This window comes from Prunus mume, linkage group LG8 (genome assembly GCF_029339155.1).
Source record: "Prunus mume cultivar Tortuosa linkage group LG8, ASM2933915v1, whole genome shotgun sequence".
Lineage (NCBI taxonomy): Eukaryota > Viridiplantae > Streptophyta > Magnoliopsida > Rosales > Rosaceae > Prunus > Prunus mume.
The window spans coordinates 22,545,710-22,566,923 of record NC_142705.1 but is presented as its reverse complement, the minus strand read 5'-3'; the positions used below and the strand labels follow the sequence as shown (position 1 = coordinate 22,566,923).

Below are 21,214 nucleotides of genomic sequence, written 5' to 3'. Positions count from 1 at the left end.
TGTTTTGACTGGTGAGTATTCTTTGCTTCCTCAATTGTTTTCTCAGCTTGGTTGTGAGGATTTAGCTATTGGAGGTCTTAAAACCCCTAGGCTAGATGGTTTCCTTGCTATTTTTTATCAGAATTTTTGGGATCTTTGGTCTAGTGATATCATCTCAGTTGTTGAAGATTGTTTTATAACTGCTTCTCTTCCTGAGCATCTCAATGATACCTTGATTGCTTTGGTTCCTAAGGCTGAAAGGCCTACTTCTGTGCCTCAATTAAGGCCTATTAGTTTGTGTAACACTCTTTACAAGGTGGTTTCTAAGATCCTTGTTGCAAGACTTAGACCTCTTATGTCTAAGCTTGTTAGTCCCACTCAAGTGAGTTTTGTGCTAGGCAGACGTATTACTGATAATATTGTTGTGGCTCAGGAACTGTTGCATAAATTTAAGATTTCAAAAGGGAAAAAAGTTGCTTGGAAAATTGATCTATCTAAGGCCTATGATCATCTGAGTTGGAATTTTATTAGGGAAGTGTTTTGGGAAGTTGGCATTAGAGGCAGGATTCTTGAGCTTCTTATGATTTGTATTAGTTATGTCCAGTATAAAGCTATTCTTAATGGTGAGTTAACTGAGACTTTTATTCCTAATGTGGGATTAGGCAAGGTAATCCTCTTTCCCCTTATATTTTGTCTTGTGCATGGAGAAAGTTTCTCATCTTACTCATCAAAGAGTTCAAGATAAAATCTGGAAGCCTGTTCAGATTTGTCAAGGGGGTCCTATGGTGTCGCATTTATTTTTTGTCGATGATCTTATCCTTTTTGGTAAAGCTTCATTACTCAAGCTAAAGTTATGAAGCAGTGCTTAGATGACTTCTGTAATCTCTCTGGTCAAAGGGTTAGTTTTGAGAAATCTATGATTTGTGTTTCCCCAAATACCTGCTCTGATTTAGCTCGTCAACTTGCTTTTATTAGTGGTTCTTCTCTTACTGATTGTCTTGGTAAATACCTTGGGGTTCCTTTGATTCATAAAAGAGTTACTAAGGCTACTTATTTTGAGATCGTTGATAAGGTTCAAAGAAGGTTGTCCCCAAATACCTGCACAATTTCCTGTCTCTATTTGTGATAAACTTGATCAGTTAAATAGGAATTTTTGTTGGGGCCATATTGCAGATAAGAATAAGGTTCATCTTTTTAATTGGGATACTGTTTGTCAACCTAAGACTGTTTGTGGTTTGGGAATCAAGAAAACTGCTTGGATGAATCAAGCTTTATTGGCTAAGACTGGTTGGAGATTGCTTCAGAATGATCAAGGCCTTTTGTCTCAGATTTTGAATGCTAAGTATTTGAGTTCAGTTCTAGTGTTTGGAGGGGTGTTTTATATGGTGCTAAGCTTCTCCCTCATGGCCTTTAATGGAGGGTAGGTTCTGGTGATTATATTTTATTTTGGACTGATTCTTGGTTAAGCTGTGGTCCTCTGTAGAGTCATGCTCTAATTGATTTATTTGAGGAAATGCTCCAACTTAACGTAAGTGATTTTTTGGAAGATGGTTGTTGGGATATGAACTGTTTGCAAGAATGTTTGCCTGATGAGATTGTCCAGATGATTTTAAGCATTCATGCTGGGTTCTTTAGGAGTGGTCTGGGTAAAATAATTTGGAAGTGTACTCCAAATGATGATTTATCTGTTAAGTCAGTTTAGAATAACATTTTCTTAAAGAGCTTCTGTGGCAGTGAGGTTTTCTTTGGAAGCTTAAAATTCATCCTAAGATTAAAACTTTTCTTTGGCTGTTGTGCCATAAGAAGTTGCTTATCAATTATCAAAGACAAAAAAGGGCCTTGCTTCCTGTGCTCCTTGTCCCAGGTACATTTACCCTATAGAATCTATTGAGCATTTAGTTAGAGGTTGTTGTTGCGATATGGATATTTGGAGTGGCTTTGGGTGTAGTGATGAGTTGGTTAACTGCCATGTGAGTGATTTTGATGTTTGGCTTTTGCACAATCTATAGTTTAAACGAGTTGTTTGTGATAATTTGCTTTGGTCCTTAGCTTTTGTTGTATGTCACTGGTTCATCTGGAAGTGGTGCTGTAAAGTTTTTTTTTTTTTTTTAGGCTAGTTTTGTTATGTCTTCTGAGCCTCATAAGTTGATTCTGCAATATGCTATGGACTGGTTTATAGCTTGTAAGCCTATGCTTAGCTCCCTTAAGAAGTGTGTCGTACAGGTGCATTGTCATGCCCCTCTACCTAGTTTTGTTAAGCTCAACACTAATAGGAGTGGGAAATCTGATTCTGGTGCTATTGGAACAGGTGGCTTGATTAGAAATTCTACAGGGGATTGTATTACGGGCTTTGTTGTTAATCAGGGTGTTGGTTCTACCCTTGAGGCTGAGTTTTGGGGTATTTTTTGGGGGCTTTATTTGGCTTGGGATAGTGGTTGCAGACATGTTGAGGTGGAATGTGATTATAACTCTGTGGTGTCTCTTCTTACTGGTTCCATTGCCTCCACTCATCCACTTTTTAGCTTGATAGATTGTTGCAAATTGAAGATGCAGCAGGATGTTTAATCTTTTTTATTCTGGCTTTCTTGGCCCCATCTCACCAAAAAAAGGACAATCATGTCTGTTTCATTTATTTAGGCACATAGTTTGGTTATTATAATGATCTACCGAAAGGTTTCCAAAACCAAATAGTAATACTATGACTCTTAGATATATGGTTCAAAACCTAGCACATCAATTAGTTTAAGAGAAAGCTAACTACCTATAGCTATCGCGCCTTGTGAGTTTGTTGCTCATCTACGTGTGGGTTTCAAGTTTCGTCTGATGAGTTATTGGGATATTATCTTCTTAACAAGGTTCGTGGCACATCCTTTATGTTTGAAATGTTATTCCATAAGTAGATCTGTATGGTAAGATAGAGCCACGGGATATATGGAATGATTATGGTGGACACAAATTAGCAATAGGTGAAGACCTTTATTTCTTCACCAAATTGAAGAGCGTGAAAAACAAGGATTCCTGTGTGGCTCGTACCATAAGGTCCGACACATGGAAAGGTGAGAACTATTTAGGTGTGTGGAAACAGTTTCATTATGAAAACCCTAAGGGCTTGTTTGGTACACTGTATTAGACGCTGGATATGAGTAAATAGTCCATGTCAAGTGTTTGGTGTCAACTTGTATTATTTAATTACCTGACTATTTTATACGGGTTGAGCTTTTAATACTCGCCTTACCTTACTAACTAATACAACTCACACACCCTAATTTAGATAATACATGCTTAATTATACAGCTAGGGAAAAAGAACACACACGTTCACATCTTCTCTTCTCCCTAGGGTTCTTTTCTACTATCTTCTCCAGGGTCATTCTCTTTACTTTTCTCTAGGTATCCATCTCTCCCTCTCTCTCATACTCTCTCCAATATGCGTCTTCTCTCTTCTCTTTCTTTATATATTTCCTATTTTATTAATTTTTTGTGGAAATTAGGTTATGAGTTTTTCCTTTTTGAACTTTTTTTTCTTGCTATATTGGAACAATACATGCGGCTATGTATCCAACTCAATAATCAAATAATTATCATGTGTGTTTGTACCATATCTGACCCGCCACTCACGTCATTACACGTGGAAAGTAAACGAGGTTCAGATTAGCTCAGTGAGCCATGCCGAAAGGTCAATCGGCATACTCCACCGATTCATACGTGGTCGTCAAGTCAGTAAGTGACATTGACCGACTCACCGACACCAACCTTCGGACGCGATGCCGGCGACGATCGGCACATCGGACCGATTTTGACAGATAACCTCGGAACTCCTGCGGAACACAGCCGGGCACGCGTGTCGACCGTCGAAGACACTCCCATGAGTCCCACATCGAAACTAAGTACTAAGAGCATCACAAATGCTCTCTATAAATAGAGCCCCTTGGCTCAGCCAAAAGGTAAGACTGTTTACTTGACTTGTGCTTTCACACTGTCAATAAGAATTGCTCTAGGTCACTAACTTTGGCATCAGAGGGTCTTCAGCCGGCGCCACACCGGTGTCTTAGGTTTCACCTGCCGTTTCTTTCTCCAGACCGATTCCAGCATTGCATCTCAAGGAAAGACATCACGGATTGAAGGTTTCTCGGGTCCAAACCATCCACATCACCTGTAAGTTAGCTTTATTTCTATCTGTTTAGTTTTAGTGTGAACAGATTTGCACCGTCTGTGGGAATTTCTATTGACAATCAGCCCATATCTCATTTTCCACCTCATTATGGACCCACCTTCGCCCCTTGCGACCGATGGTCTTATCCTTGGCCTCGCCAGCAAAGCAAACCCCAGCATCACCCAAAGCCACACCACGAGTGGAAATGCCAGGTCGATAGAACACCTTGGAGGATAAGATAGAAGCCCTGCAGCGGGAAATGACAAAAATGCAGGAACACAACGACATCCTTTCCTCCAAATGGATGACACCGAAATAGCTTCACGAGCAAGCAATCACACTCGCCCAACCGCAAGACGGTTTGGAGCAGACCTGCGGCTTTGCGAGAGCAATCACTCAAAAGCGTGCAAACCCTAGCGGTTAGGAGAGAGAAAACAACCGGTCATGGCGGGCCATCGGTCTCGAAGGCTGTTTGTGCCCTCTCCGCAGGAACGCCACCGGGAATATCGAGTTTACTCGACCGTCGCATAGCAGACTCAAGCGATCGGCGTAGAGGAACGGTGGAGTTCCCGATTTCGATCCAAGCGAAACTCAACGATCGACACCTAGACTTACTCGGACCGAAATCTCCTCTTCGTCGATATGCTATGACACGATCGGTCAGAAGAAATAGACAAATCCGACTACATTCCAACCTCTCTGGAGCAGACGATCTCATGCCAATCGATGACATCAAGATCATCCCGACGAGAACACCGATCGGCTAAAGAAAGCAATCGGTGAAAGTAGGTCTGTCGAAACTCCGACCAAGTGACGGGCTGCGAAACACAAAGACACGGCGTTAAGCCTTCCAAGCGGCCCCGGGCGTGAACCTTACGCAACAACCTCCCTTCTACCGATCCTACCATCGCCTTCTTCTTGAGAAAGTCACCGGATCGAGGAAGAAGCGAACCATATTTGGACACCAACACGGGAAGGTATAACCAGGGCCGTTCACGGCCGAATCCGAATCTACCGACATGAGAAGGAGGTCCGGGCACTCGAATATCATTCTGCACAGGAGTAGAAGATCTTGTGACACACATTCCATACCTTCCAATTGGCCCTGGGTTGCAAAGGGCTCACCGATGAAGGCCGGTGTCTACTATTTCCATCCACCTTGGTGGGCGGCCCAGAATTAGTTCTATCAGTGGAGCCAGTGCAGTAGACTTTTCCGATCAATTAAAACAAACTTTCCTCATTCATTTTATGATACAGACCGATCACCTTTACTCTGCCGATGACCTTTACATCATTCGGTAAAGAGACGACGAGCCTCTTTGGGAGTCGCAGTCAGATTCAGCCATGAATACTCTTGGTGTCCAGAGACCGACGATCGAGCAGCCATCGACGCTTTCAAAAGTGGCCTCAGAGCATCTCAATTTCGCTATTTGGTCCACAGCAGCAATTGGACCACCTATGGCGAATTGATGAAATAGGCAGCCATTCACGCCAAGGTGGAACAATTCAACTCCAAAGGAGTGCCTTAGGCACCTCCCTGCCCAACAATGAACATAGGTCAAGCCCCATCACTAACCTATGACCGTTTCCCGCCACACCAAATTACAAATCAAGCTCCCTACTGAACGGTACCTACCTTGTCTGCTCCTTACACAACAGGAGACAAGCGAAGGATGATTTCAAGGTCGGCAAGATAGAGGCAAACTCAATAAGGAGCCGAGGATCGAGTCAATTTTCGAAGCCCAAAAAGGGCCCGACTGAAGAAGTCTTTACCTCGATCAACTCAACTTACGAACATGTCCTCATGGCCGAAAACCAGATGATTCCGAAGCCAAACAGCCGGAACTCCCTCGGCATGTCGACAAAGATATCTGGAGTATTCTGCCGCTACCACCAATACAATGGCCACGATACTGAGTCATGCATCACCCTCCGAAAAATTGTTGAAAGGCTGATCAATGAAGGCAAACTAGACCAGTATCTAAATGCACATCCGGCCCCCGAGCAGCTGGGCAATTGGCAAATCAACATGATCAGCGGCGGTACACCGATGGCTGATTCTAGCAACGATCCGTCAAAATTAGGTACGCGCCGTTCGCTCCCGCAGATCCTCAACTTCTGAAGGCGCAATAGCAAAATCTGGCTAGTCGGATAGGAACCCATAACCTTCTCCGAGGAAGAGGAGAAGGGCATCATTTTTCCCCACTCTGATCCCATGATTGTTCGGGCCGACATTGTCGATTTTGACGTAGGTCGAATCCTCGTTGACGTTGGAAGTTTGGTCAACGTACTCTTTGCCGATGCCTTCGTAGGCCTCGGAATCAAACACCAAAGCCTCAACAGGGATATCACCCATCTTCTAAGCCTCTCAGGTGATGTTGTGGGTGTCAGCGACCTTATAACGCCATCATCGGTGAGGTCCGCCCTCACCCAAATAAAGGCCATATTGTCACCGCATATGTTCTTGCTAAAATTCCTAACGACTCGTATCGGCCAAGTCGAGGGGACCAAGCGAGCGCCGCATATGTTATGTGTCATCTACAAGGGAATCGGTAACCGGGTATCGGGACGAAAAACACCGAATCCTGGTGCGTCTCGGTTGACCATGCCGAATGGCTAGGAAGGGAATCTGAGCGTCTGATGACTCTCGGGGACGAAGCGTCACGCCACAAGCTCTACCTATCGAAGAACTAGAAAGCGATATCCATTTTTGACACGCAGAGGACGGCGGTCGGGATCAGTACCTCCCTTAGTCCGTCTCTTGGACCAAGTTCATAGCCTTCTGCAGGCCAATTCGGAAGTTTTTTCCTGGTCCTACGACGACATGCTTGGCATCTCCCCGGATGTCATCTGCCACAAACTCAACACCTCCTCTTCTTTCAAACCGATTCGATAGAAGAGACGGTCGTATGATATCGAACAGTATGAAGCAATGAAGATCGAAGTCGACAAACTTCAAGCAATCGGCTTCATCCGTGAGGTAACTTACCCTATCTGGCTCGCTATTTCGATTTTAGTAAAAAAATCTGATGGAGCTTGGCGAATGTGCCAAGATTATTGTAACACTCCGACTCCAAATTATTCCCTATTTTAATTTAATTAAGTGAATTTACGGAATTGCCCTTAAGGTGAGGGTAATTTGGTCATTTTCTTATCCGAAAGGATTTTGGGACCACGGGTGATTTGGTTGCGTAGGTGGTTCTGAGATGAATTCGTAGACAGGCTGTAGGCTTGAATCGGTGTTATAACGAAGTTTTGGCGATCAAATTACTCTCGGTGGCAAAACCGTAAATAATTCAAAAAGGGTATTAGTAAAAATCAGATTTTTCAATTTCACCTCACTTTTTCTCTCTCTCCCTCGTGCGTCTTTTCTCTCTCCCACGAACTCTCTCCCCTGTCACTGTTCACTCGAATGGAAACCACCCGCCGCCACATTCGGCCACCCCCCTCGAGACCGGTCCCGTTTGACTCGTAGTGAAGTCCGGACTGAACCACCCGATTCCCCACCGGACTGGTGAGGTTCTTCCTCTTTTCCTTGTTCTAGCTGGCTATTGCATAGGAATTGATCGAATTGCTGTTTTGAATCTCGATTTTGGAAGCTAGGTTTTGGCCGGATTTCAATGCGAAATTCGGCCGGTTGCCTTCCGAATTGGGCTTAGCCATAGTTGAAAAAGATGCTCCATTCGTCGAGTAGTACCTATGGTAGGAAGGGTGAGCAGTGGTGTGGAGTTTTTCCGTCGCCGAAAATTTCTCTACACACCCACGCATTGCCGACGCGTGGGCAAGAGTGGGGGAGCTGAATTTTGTCCTGATGAGATTCTTAGGTTGTCACGAGCACGTAGGATTTCGCGGCTCTCAACTCCGAGGTCGTTTGACTATTAAACAAATTATCGCATATTGTGCATTATCCGGGTTCAATATATTCTGACCGTTGGATCGTTTCCAAATTGAAGTATATTGCTCTAGATCTTCCTAAGATCATGTAGGAATTCGCGGATCGTGAATCGGAGTCCCGGATGTTCCGCTTCAATAACTTAAAGTTTACGTTTTACGATAACCGTCCGATCGTGCGATCGTAAGCAACCTAACCGTCCGTTTCGGACCAAACTTGCAGGACGTGCATTTTAGGCCTTCTAAAACCTTTAGGAACTCCCGGATTGAAAAACGGAGGTCGTGGGTCTCGTGGGCCCGGTTGACCCGATTTGAGAAGTTTGACCGCCCGGTTGACCGAATGTCTCCCGAGGCTTTTCCATCGTCCGGTTTGGGTAGTTGGACCTTGGAACGTCTCTTTCCGCGTACACTCACTAGAAACCCGGCAAAACTAGGTTTTTAATTCAAATATTCTATTTCAAAGCGCTTGATGTTAATCGCGTGTTCGTTTTCTGAAATAAGTACTCCAACCACGCATACGCAGCAGGAGCCCTCTCAGGGTCAAGCAGCATGGGACTACTTGTGAGTGGACTTTGTTTTTAACTAATGTGCATGGTTTTATGATGGGAACATTTATTCATATTGTTTAATGGTATATTTGGATATATTATTATTTATTCAATGGTGGAAATTGATATTTTTATGAAGTATTTGCTATGTATGGGGCACTTGGGGTACTTGGGTTGTTCAAATGAGTTTGTGGGAAGGTTTGAGTTTTGAAATATCTATTTGGAGTGCTTTAAGCACTACCCTATGTACCTGCCCGGATTTGGAACTTGGTTACGGATACTTGGACTTGTCGGAACCCCGGACACCCTTGATGGGATGTTGTTGTAGACCCTGGAATTGGGGTAGTCGCGCGTAGGGTGGTTTTTCAGGCATACAAGCTTTGAGTATCTCACCTGTACGTCTGGTGAGAGTTAGTCCCCAATTGGACGGCTCGTTCCCTAGTCACATGGTGAATTGAGGAATGGCTCTGTCATGTTGACTAGTCAAACAATCCCCCGGTTGGATTGTTTCCCCGATACAACTAAATGTTGGTTATAATTATATATATCTTATTATACATATTTATACATATGAATATTCATTCGTTCTTATTTCTCGGTAAGGATACTTCCTCGCCTGTCGTGCCAGTGGGTATGTTTTCGAGAGTTTAATCTTTTGGGACTTTTAAGTTTTGAATGGTGGGTTTGTGAAGTGTTGTTCACGGATTTCGGACTTGGTATCCGGTATTATTTTAGTATATGTTCATATACTTGCTTATGATGATTTTAAGATGCATTTGGAATTCTTGCATGATTTTCTAACGGTGGGGGTTATATTACGTTGATTTATTTGAACTGAACTTTATTTTTGTCCACTCACAATTTTCTGTTTGCGCCTGACCAAGATGGTAGTGAGCTCCGAGGCCAGATCGGGTGCTTCCAGACCTTGAGTCTTTGTAGGGACTCCTTCATCTTTCTTTTCTAGTGGAACTCTGTTTATGTTGTATTTGAATTTCTTAGATATGCTCTGTATCGCCCGCTTAGGGTTTGAATTGTGAGGCCGGAGGCCTTTGTTTATAAATGATTTAACTACTTTTAAAGCATCTTTGCTGGTTGCGTTTATTAGCTTGTAAATTTTGAGCGAGGTTGAAGTTTGGGAAATGTTCAATTTACAGGGGAGACTCTGCCAAATTTTTGGTAGAAAGTCTTGGTCTTTAGTAAGTGGGCCGGCATCGGAGTAATGTCGGTAATTAGGCGAGTCCGTCCGGTTTCTAAGGAAATTCGGGCGGGTCTTGTCAATTATACGAATCTAAGCAAGGCATGTCCAAAGGATAGTTTCCCACATCCAAGAATTGAACAACTAGTGGACGCCACGGCCGGCCATGAGCTCCTCAGCTTTATGGTAGCCTATTCGGGCTACAACCAGATCTTCATGCATCACGCCGATCGAAAACATACGGCATTTATCACCGATAGAGGTCTCTCTGCTACAATGTTATGCCGTTCAGCCTGAAGAATGCGGGGCAACATATCAACGCTGGTCAACAAAATATTACCCGAACTCATTGGCGCTTCGATGGAAGTCTCGTAGAGGACATGCTAGTCAAAGCGGGGCGCCAGCGATCATCTTGAACCTCCCCTCATGTTCGGCACCTAAAAAGTACAACATGCACAACCCAAACAAGTGCGCCTTCAGCGTCTCTTGGCCGTCCACAGGCTTCATGATAAACCAGCGAGGCATCGAAGCTAACCCGAGAAAATTCAGGAGTTACTAGGCGTGTAGGTCGAAGCGAAGAAGGATGTTGAGCTTCCTTGGTGAGTCGCCGCCTTGGCCCGTTTCATATCCAAAGCCACCGACCGATGTGCCCCATACTTCAAAGCTCTCAAAGGGAGTAAAGCGGGGTAATTTGGACTTCCGAGTGTGACTGAGCGTTCGAGGATCTTAAAGCCTACATGAGTAGAGCCCTTCTCTTTGTCCAAGCCTCTTCCAAGAGATAACCTCGTCATCTACCTCTCGATGTCGGCAACGGCATTGAGTTCCGTACTCATTCGTAGACCGAACGGCATTGAGCTGCCCATCTTCTATAGAAGCCATGCGCTGCAGGACGCGGAGCAACGGTACCCCCAACTTGAAAAATTGGCCTACGCTCTCGTTCTCTCCACGCGCAAGCTTCGACCCTACTTCTAGGCTCACACCGTCGAGTATTAACCAACCTGCCCCTACGGCAAGTCTGCGGCGGAGACATCGGGATGACTAATCAAATAGGCCATTGAGCTCGGTGAATTTGACATACGTTATCATCCCCAGCTTGCTGAAAAAGGACAAGTTGTGGCCGATTTCATTTTGGAACTCACACTTTCTTCTGAAACCGATCGACCCTACCACGGAACCACCCTCGACATCCATGGAGACACATTCGGCTGACCATACATTCGATCCCCACAATTCTTCCTTTGGACATTATCGTTGTGACTCATCCAATCAACAAGGCAGTGGCGCAGGCCTAGTCCTCAAGACACCAGACGACACCACGATCGAATATGCCATCTGTTTTCAATTTCACACTTCCAATAATGAAGCCCTCATGGCAGGCCTCCGGCTCGCTAAGACCTTAGTTGCCCAACGGCTGACGATATGTAGCGACTCCCAATTAGTCGTCAACCAAGTGATTACCGAATTCGAGGCAAAAGACGAATCCATGGCGGCCTATCTCGCACAGACCGCCGATTGCTCGATCGAGTTCACGCATACCAAATCCGGCATATCCCCATATCCGAGAATAATTATGTCGATGCTCTCTCAAGGCTTGCTTCGCAATCGGCGACCGCGGGCGACGCCAGCCGGTCGAAGTCCTTGCTCGAAAGAGCACTACCGAAGCCGAGGTAAAGCGTCGTCGGTAGAACCCTAGTTGGATGGATCCAATCCACACCCACCTCGCTGATGGCACGCTTCCGACTGACAAAATTAAGGCCAAAGCTATTCAACACCGATCAACACGATACATTCTCTTTCAAAACAACCTCTACCGACGCGGCCACTCCTTACGTTTACTACGATGTGTTACTCCACAACTGGCGGGGACTATATCCTGCGAGAAATTCACGAAGGCGCGTGTGGTGACCATTCGAGATCCCGATCTTTGGCCTTCAAAGTTGTTCGGCAAGGCTACTATTGGCCAACTCTCCACTTTGACGCTGTCAGGATTGCAAAAATGAGACCAGTGCCAACGCTTTGTCTCCATTCCAAAGCTACCGGCCGAACCACTTACCCCAATAATAAGCCCTTGGCCATACGCGCAATCGGGACTCAATCTCATCGGCCTAATGCCCCAAGGCAAGGGACAACTCAAATTTGCAATCGTAGCTGTCGATTAATTTACAAAATGGACTGAAGCCGAGGTGCTAGCAATAGTCACGGTTGATAAAATCAAACATTTCATATGGAAGACCATCATATGCTAGTTCGGCCTACCAAACGCAATCGTCATAGACAATGGCAAGCAATTCAACTACTCCTGTTTCTGGCATCTGTGCTCTCGATTCAACATCAACATATTCTTTGCATCTCCGGCACATCCACAATCCAATGGATAAGTAGAGGCCATCAACAAAATTATCAAAAAGACGTTGAAAAAGAAGCTCGGAGCAGCCAAAGGCGATTGGCTTGTAATACTACCGGAAGCACTATGGGCCATCAATGCCTCATACCGAAGGTCAACAGGCGAGATCCCATTCTCACTTGACTTCAGTACCAAAGCTGTGGTACCAGTGAAGGTGCATGCACCCACATGTCCAATGGCATCTTACGATCCCAAGCAAAATGGGCACCAGCTCACCTTAAATCTAGATCTCATCGATGAACACCGATCACAAGCATAGCTTCTGAGACACCACCTACAAGCGTGACGGCTCGGTATTATGACTCACGCGTCAAACATCGATCGTTCAAGGTGGGGGACTGTGTTCTGCGTAAAGTCTCTCCAGCAACGAGAGACCCTACCAAAGGCATTCTTGGCCCCTCATGAGAAGGACACCTATCGATTACGTGGTTCTGATGGTCAAACCCTTGGCCACCCCTGGAATGTTGATCATTTAAAATATTATTACAAATAAACCCACATTCGGTTAAAATTGTGGACCCTTTTTTTCCTTCGACATCATTATTTACTTTTCTATCCTATGCATTCGATTACGCCTTAACGATACCGACCCACATACACTATCTACGACAAGCATGCACTTCTGTGACTACGATGGAAATACCAAACCGATCGTAAATTAACTACAATAAGAAGCCACAGATGGGCAATTGTCTTAACAAAATTGGCCAAAACGGCCGAATTGTTCAAACATGACTTATATTACCCAAAAAAAAAAAATTGTATCAAGGCGTCGGAGGATCAGCGGGCATGGTCTCAGGCGATAGCCGAAGGATCTGGCACCTCGGCATCGCGATCGGTCGACGGCTTGGCAGGAGGAGTGTTTTCTTCCTCCTCACTACTTGAATCCGACCCACTCGAAGAATCGGCGTCCACGTCCTCATCAAGAAGACCATGTTTAAGGCGAAGCCCATGTTTGAAGGCATTGGTGAAGACCACCTCACCATCCAGATTGCCGAAGGACAGGCGCCTTGTGGTCGAGTTCTCACTCACCTCGTGCGAGCAGCGGCGCCAAAGTGGTCGAGTTCTCACTCACATCTCGTGCGAGCAGCAGGCGCACAGTGGTTGAGTTCTCACTCACCTCTCGTACCAACTGGTTCGGCTCTTGCTGTAGTTTACTTCCACTCTTCAACCTCCCCTTGGCTTGGGGACTTGGGGGACTACATGATCACCACCATCGGCATCGACGGAAGATGCTCGTGCCCGAGTCGAGAATGCCAAAGCTCAAGGACACAAGCAAGCCCCTAACCAAGAAGTCCATTATCGATTGGAAACATTGGGGACTCTTGTTTGTATCATATATGTCCTGCCACTCACGTCATAACACGTGGAAATGCGCGAGGCTTAGACCAGCTCGATTAGCCATGTCGAAGGTCAATCGGCATACTCCACCGATTAATACGTGGTCGTCAAGTCGGTAAGTGACATTGCCGACTCACCCACACCAACCTTCGGCACGCAATGTCAAGCAACAGTTAGCACATCCGGCCGATTCGGCGAGATAACCTCGGAACTCCCTCGAGAACATGTCAGGGCACATGTCGACCGTCGAAGACACTCCCATGAGTACCACATCGAAACTAAGTACTAAGAGCATCACAAATGCTCTCTATAAATAGAGCCTCTTGGCCCAGCCAAGAGGTAAGACTGTTTACTTGACTTGTGCTTTCACATTATCAATAAGAATTGCTCTTAGTCACTAACTTTGGCATCGGGGGGTCTTCGACCTGCGCCACATCGGTGTCGTAGGCTTCACCTGCCGTTTCTTTCTTCAGACCGAATCCGAGCATTGCATCTCAAGGAAAGATATCACGGACCAACTTCTCGAGTCAAACCATCCAGGTCACCTGTAAGTTAGCTTTATTTCTATCTGTTTAGTTCTAGTGCGAACAATGTGGCTCTGTATCCAACTCAATAATCAATTAATCAGTTAATGTAATAATTAAGTAATCATCACGCGGCTGTGTATCCAACTCAATACAGGTTGCTGAGTTTTTCTTGCGTTTTTTTCTTTATGTATTTCATCTTCTCCAGGTATCCAACTCAATAATCAAATTATCATCCTAAGTCAGGGATTAGAACGGCTCTATGTTTTCTTGCTGTATTTTTTTCTTTCCTACTTTTGGTGCTTTGTTGGTTGTTTTCTGGTTATTTCCGTGTTTCTATTGTTGGCTGTTGATTCTCTTATTGCCTACTTTTGTTGGGCTTCAATATATTCTTTAAAAACAAATTATATATATCCAAATTATATTGTCTATATTGTCTATATTTCCACTTAAATTATCAAAGATGTTGATGCCTAAAATTGGTTCAACAGAAAGATGACCTCTTCGAGATCAAGGTCGGGCAATTCTTCCAAACGAGGTCGGCGTGACCAACCAAGTCGTCCTCCAGAACCTGCGAAACAAGATAGCTTCAGTGGGTGACACCGGTGTGGTGCCGGCCAAGGACCCTCTGATGCTTAAGTCAGTCGAGTGTTTGAGAGTAAAATTGCACAATAGGTTATAGTGCTTAGAATTGCATACTTTTTACGGAGGATGGCCTTAGCCTTTTATATCATCCCAGACGACCTAATCCTTCTCGGAGTGGGACTCTAGAGCAAACCAGCTCTCCTCGAACTAGGACTCTAGAACTCTATTTAGATTGGCGTCTTGGTGATCCCAAAACATCCCAACTTCCTTGGGATTAGAAGTCCTTTGAGTGAACACCACGTAAATCAAACTCATGTGCACCAAGGCTGAGCTCAAATGGGCCCACGAGTCCACACGGGTCAGGGTGGAAAAATATATGGTGACCAGGCTCAAGCCCAGCCCGACCACTAACACCTTGGTCTAGCCCAACTCGACCACTAACACCGTGGTTTGGCCCAGCTCGACCAATAACACCGTGGTGTAGCCTAGCTCGGCCTAGAGGTATTTTACCTTTTGTTTAGACCAAAATTGACTTTAGACCTTTCGTCTATATGAGTTCGATAGAAATATAGCTCGGACCTTTTGTCCATCTAAGCTTAGCAAAAACTGAGCTTAGACCTTTCGTTTATATGAGCTTGATAGAAATATAGCTCGAACCTTTCGTCCATCTGAGCTTGGTGAAAACTGAGCTTAGACCTTTCGTCTATATGAGCTCGATAAAAATATAGCTCGGACCTTTCGTCCACATGAGCTTGATAACAAATATAGCTCGGACCTTTCGTCCATCTGAGCTTGGTGAAAACTGAGCTTAGACCTTTCGTCTATATGAGCTCAATAGAAATATAGCTCGGACCTTTCGTCCACATAAGCTTGATAACAAATATAGCTCGAACCTTTCGTCCATCTGAGCTAGGCGAAAACTGAGCTTAGACCTTTCGTCTATATGAGCTCGATAGAAATATAGCTCGGACCTTTCGTCTATATGAGCTTGGCAAAAACTGAGCTTAGACCTTTCGTTTATATGAGCTCGATAGAAATATAGCTCAGACCTTTCGTTTATCTAAGTTTGGCAAAAACTGAGCTTGGACCTTTCACCTATATGAGCTCAATAGAAATATAGCTCAGACCTTTCATCTATCTGAGCTTGGCAAAAACTGAACTTAGACCTTTCGTCTATATGAGCTCGATATAAATATAGCTCGGACCTTTCGTCCACATGAGCTTGATAAAAAATATAGCTCGGACCTTTCATGCATCTGAGCTTGGCAAAACTATGGAGCTAGATTCCTTCCTGACTTGAATGTGGCGCTTTGAGTTCCCTTATTAAGGCTTGGAGAGACAATACGTTGGAAAAGAAATCCAAATTTTATTCACTATCGAAAAGTTGAAAACATACCAAGAGCGAGCTTGAACGTTGGCTGACTAAGTTAAAAAACTAAAAAATACCTCATTAACCATCATAACAGGATAGTTCCCATGAGCCACACCGAATGAAAAGCAATATAATGAAAAATCTAAACCTCAAACTGATGATTTAACTCTGATAGCATGTAGATGATGATGAAGTCATTGGTAATACTTCTTTATATGCTCTGCATTACAAGGATAAGGCAAATTTACTCCCCGGAGATCCCTTAGTCGATAGGCGCCAGGGAGTACAATGTCAATGACACGGTAAGGCCCTTTCCAAGTTGGTCCTGAGCTTCCATTTGCGGGTTTGCGAGTAGGAAGCATGACCTTGCGGAGTACTAGGTCACCAACCTAGAAAGCTCGTTGTTTGACATGAGAGTTGTAGTAGTGAACTACATGTGGCTGGTATAAGGCATTGTACAATTGAGCCTGATCATGTCATTCGTCTACTAAGTCCCCTTCTGGCATTGCTTTTTTTTACTTGTACCTTTTCGTGGGTTGATCTCGACCCTACGATCTATCCCATCTCGTTCGATGGCATACATCTCCATCTTTTTCTTCCCTTTTTGCTTGGACGCCACGACGTAACACTCCCTAGCTTTTTGTTGGTCACCCTTTGCATATCACACACAGCTTTGGTTGGGAATTTCATCAAAAGCATATGGCTGGCAATGAAGGCTTGGAGAGAGCATAAGGCTGGCAGACCTAAAATGACATTATAAGCAGAAGAGAATTCAACTATTAGAAAAGTTGTGTAAACCATTGTCTGTTGGGGTGCTGTCCTAAGTGATAGAGGTAGTGTGACGCTTCCAATGGAGTTGATGTTGTCCCCAATGAATCCAAGCAAGGGAGTGACCACTGGCTTGAGCTATTCTCGTGATATCTCCATCTATTCGAAAGCTAATTTAAAGAGGATATTAACCGAACTGCCTGTGTCAATGTAAACCCATTTCACACAAAAATTTGCGATCTCAACTTCGATTATGAATGGGTCATCATGTGGATGAATTATACCTCTTTCCTCTTCCTTGTTAAAGGTGATCACTGAGTACCAAAGCTTAGGTGACTTCGGAGTCCAATAGCCTGGACCAATAGAGAAGGCCTCAAGTCTGCCTTGGGTACGTCGCACATACTCATTTTGTGCTTTGTTGGAGTCTCTAGCTAGAGTTGCTCCACCTGAGATAACATTGATGTCTTTCATAGCACGTGGTTGCTTATCTCGTGCGTTGTCATGTTGCTCTACTTGCTTCTTCTCACCCACAAATTGGCTTAGACGACCTCGCCTAATTAATGCTTCAATCTCATCTTGGAGTTCATAACATTGGTCCGTCGTATGACCGTTCTCGCGGTGATATCTGCAATATTGATTTGGATCCTTTCGCCCCTTGGAAAACCTTGAAGGTCCGGGTTTCGGCAACTCAGTTTGGATATGGAAGAAGACCTCCTCTCGATTAATATTCAATGGGGTGTAGTTGTCGAACCGTGGTCGAAATAGATTTTGTGGTCGATCTCGGTCTCTCCTACCTAGTTTAGAATTCTCAAATCTTCCTTTCTTGTAGTCTGGCTTCTCGCATACATCATTCTGATCTTCTCACTATTTATCTCCTACACCAGGCTGCGACGGGTCCCTTCCTTCTAGTGTATCATATGTCATCTCCTCAACTATGGCATTGCGATACGCCTCGGACACCAGGTCCTCATAACTCTTAGGTGAAAACTTGTTGACATGGAACAGGAAAGGTCCTCTTCGGAACCCAGCCAGAAAGGCGTATAGGCCGTATCCTGGGAGCAACTAGGGATGCTAATTACTTCTCGATTGAAAGGGTTAATATAGTTCCGCAACTTCTTCTTAGGGCCCTGCCTGATACTGAGGAAGTAGTTAGGTGGGTATCTCTTCTTTGAGGCAGATTGAATTCAAGGATGTCCCTAGTGAATGTAGGGTGTCAATTGTCATGACTAGGTCGAGAAGTCTTGGACCCCATTCACGCTCGAGGGCTGTTAGGCGGAGTTCCAGCTTCCGATCCATCTCATCTTGCATTCACTTCATGGCCTCCAAAATTCTACTTTCCCCAGCTTGCTTATCTCTATTAGGGCGGACTTGGACTGATCCACTTCCCGATCACAATCGACCTCACGATCACGACCATGATTGACTTCACGATCGCGATTAGACATACTGAGCTTTCTTTGCCTCAAGCAAATCCCTTAAGTCAAGGTATTCCCTATGGCCTTCAGTCGGCATGCGAGAGAAACCAGAGAATGAGCTGTGAAGGCTAGGCTCCAAAGTTTGCAACTTCTCACGGTCCGTTCCATTAGGAGATCGGGGATGGCTCTCACCCTCTTCATCATTCTGTCCTTCAGTTGAAGTTTGCCTCGGTGCTTGGGTCCGCCTTGTTGACTATCTCCATGTCCTTGACGCTACTCTTCTAGCTTTCGCTGCCTTCCTGTGTAGGTCTTCTCAGCTCCTCCTCCGACCTCCTTATTCTGGTCACAGAGTTCATTAATGTCTTTCCTCATCTCCTTTAGGTAGGTCTCGATGTTAGTTAAGCGATTGGATTTCTTCCTCCCTTTGATAGGCGCAGTAGGGGTTAAGCAAGTGTCGATTCCCACAGACAGTGGTTGTTGTGGCTGGACTCTTGACTCATGGTGTCAAGCAAGTGGTTGTTGTCATAGATGGAAATCAACAAGATGTCGATTCCCACAGACAGCACCAAACTGTTGATGCCTAAAATTGGTTCAACAGAAGATGACCTCTTCGAGATCAAGGTCGGGCAATTCTTCCAAACGAGGTTGGCGTGACCAACCAAGTCGTCCTCCAGAACCTGCGAAACAAGATTGCTTCAGTGGGTGACACCAGTGTGGTGCCGGCCAAGGACCATTCAATGCTTAAGTCAGTCGAGTGTTTAAGAGTAAAATTGCACAATAGGTTCTAGTGCTTAGAATTGCATACCTTTTTACGGAGGATGGCCTTAGTCTTTTATATCATCCCAGACGACCTAATCCTTCTCAGATTGGGACTCTAGAGCAAACCAGCTCTCCTCGAACTAGGACTCCATAACAACCTAATCCTCCTCGAACTAGGACTCCATTTAGATTGGCGTCTTGGTGATCCCGAAACATCCTAACTTCCTTGGGATTACAAGTCCTTTGAGTGAACACCACGTAAATCAAACTCATGTGCACCAAGGCTGAGCTTAAATGGGCCCACGAGTCCACACGGGTCAGGGTGGAAAAATATATGGTGACTAGGCTCAAGCCCAGCCCGACCACTAGCACTGTGGTCTAGCCCAACTCGACCACTAACACCGTGGTTTGGCCCAGCTCGACCAATAACACCGTGGTGTAGCCTAGCTCAGCCTAGAGGTATTTTACCTCACAAACAAAAGAATTTTTTGTAAAACAATAGTCTAATCCAATGTTATCCGGAACAACACAAAACACAATACAACTTAGTCAGACTATTTATCTAGAACAATACCAAACGCCTTATAATATTATGGATAAACAGTCAGTACTCTTCGGAACAGATTAATACTATCTGACAGAAATTAGTCAGTATAGTTCGATGTACCAAACCTTAAATCTGATCAAGACTGTTGTTGCATTATGCATGAGTATAGCTTTTAGCCATCGTTCAAGCCCCAACAAAACTCAACCAGTGATGATCATCAGTTTGTGTTGTGCCGGATTCGAAAGAATGACAAGAGGAAGAGAAAGTTAAGAGATGTTGAAACTCAGGTGACTAGCTTTGACGAATTAATTGGGAATACACTCCCATGCTCGAGGTTATTGGAGTTGGTGGGAGTGTTTCATATTTGCCAACGGCCTCACTGAATCTCAGCCAGACTACTCTCTTGCATACCCAACAAATACGGTCTCTTCCCTAGCTAGGGCAAACTATATTGATGACGTTAGCAAATTTCATGGTGGTGATGCTAATTGTGATGCCCTAAGCAGAGATTTGGACAATGTGCAAGCATTCACTAAACAAGTGTTGGGATCATATGTTGTTTATAACGAAGAGAGGACAACGGCATATGTTGAATTTGATGAGAGTCATTATACCTCAACAAGGCCTCAATGAGAATAACATTGAAAATACCCAAGTCAATGTGCTCGATATCTCGATTGATTATGATTTGCCCCTCCATTTGATTGATAATGATGATGATGATCCGCTGCAATCTTCCACAACACAATTTAGGGGAATGGGAATGGAGAAGAACACTACTACTGCGAGTACTGAAGCTACTTGGTACTGCGAGTATTGCTACATATTGTTAAAAAGTTGGCACATACATGTGGATGCATTAACTCATCTACTTGGTAATGCAAGATAACTAATTAATCAACCTCAAACTTAAAGCTTTTGTTGGTGTTCTTCTAGCAATTTAATTCACAATCATTTTATGTGCAATACAAAGTTGAGGCTGTCTTTCTGTCACCAATTTAAATTTCCCATAAAGTGTCAATTAGATCCAGTTCCTTGGCAAACCTTAGGTTACCTAATTAGTTCAAATTGGTATTTTGAGAATTAAAGTGAAAAAAAGGTTCATTCGTAATATTGCAGTTTATTATCAAAAGATGGTTGTCATTAAGCTAGTAATATAGCTTTGATGACATGTAAAAGGAACAGTTAGAATGTGTAATTTCACTTCAGTGTGATGCTATTGATTTCTATGCATATAATCTATTCACTTTTGTAATCTTGATACTCCTTGAAGAAGAAAATCAAAATCTATTTCATAGTACTAGTGCTTTATTTGATGGTCATCATTAAGTTTGTGAAGGGAAGATGTCTTCAATTAGCATGTAGAGATGTCAATGGGGTTTAAGCTCGTGTAAAAAAGACCTTGAATTACAGACCAGTTGTCTCAGGTTTGAAACCCTATAGTTTGCAAGGGTGACTAAAAATTTTAGAGGTGACTCTAAGATTTTAAGGGCCCTATGCTAAATGAGCAATGGGGCCTCTGAAATGAGGTTTTCAACAAAAATATTCAAATTGGATCATAAATATTGATTATAAATTTGCAACTTTTTTTTTTTGTTACATTGGGGTTCGAACAAGGGTGCCATGGGGGAGGGGGAAGCTACCACCATCGTGTAGATTTACAACTTAAACTCACCAGAAGATAGTAATATACAAAAAATATAACATGAATCTTGCCAATGTTGGGTTGGTTTA

The 21,214-nt window shown here is 44.1% G+C and overlaps 1 pseudogene; it reads left to right on the top strand.

Moving 5' to 3' along the window:
* Positions 1–2,142: 2,142 nt before the first annotated feature.
* Positions 2,143–20,369, top strand: LOC148915077 (uncharacterized; annotated as a pseudogene).
* The last annotated feature ends 845 nt before the right edge of the window (positions 20,370–21,214 follow it).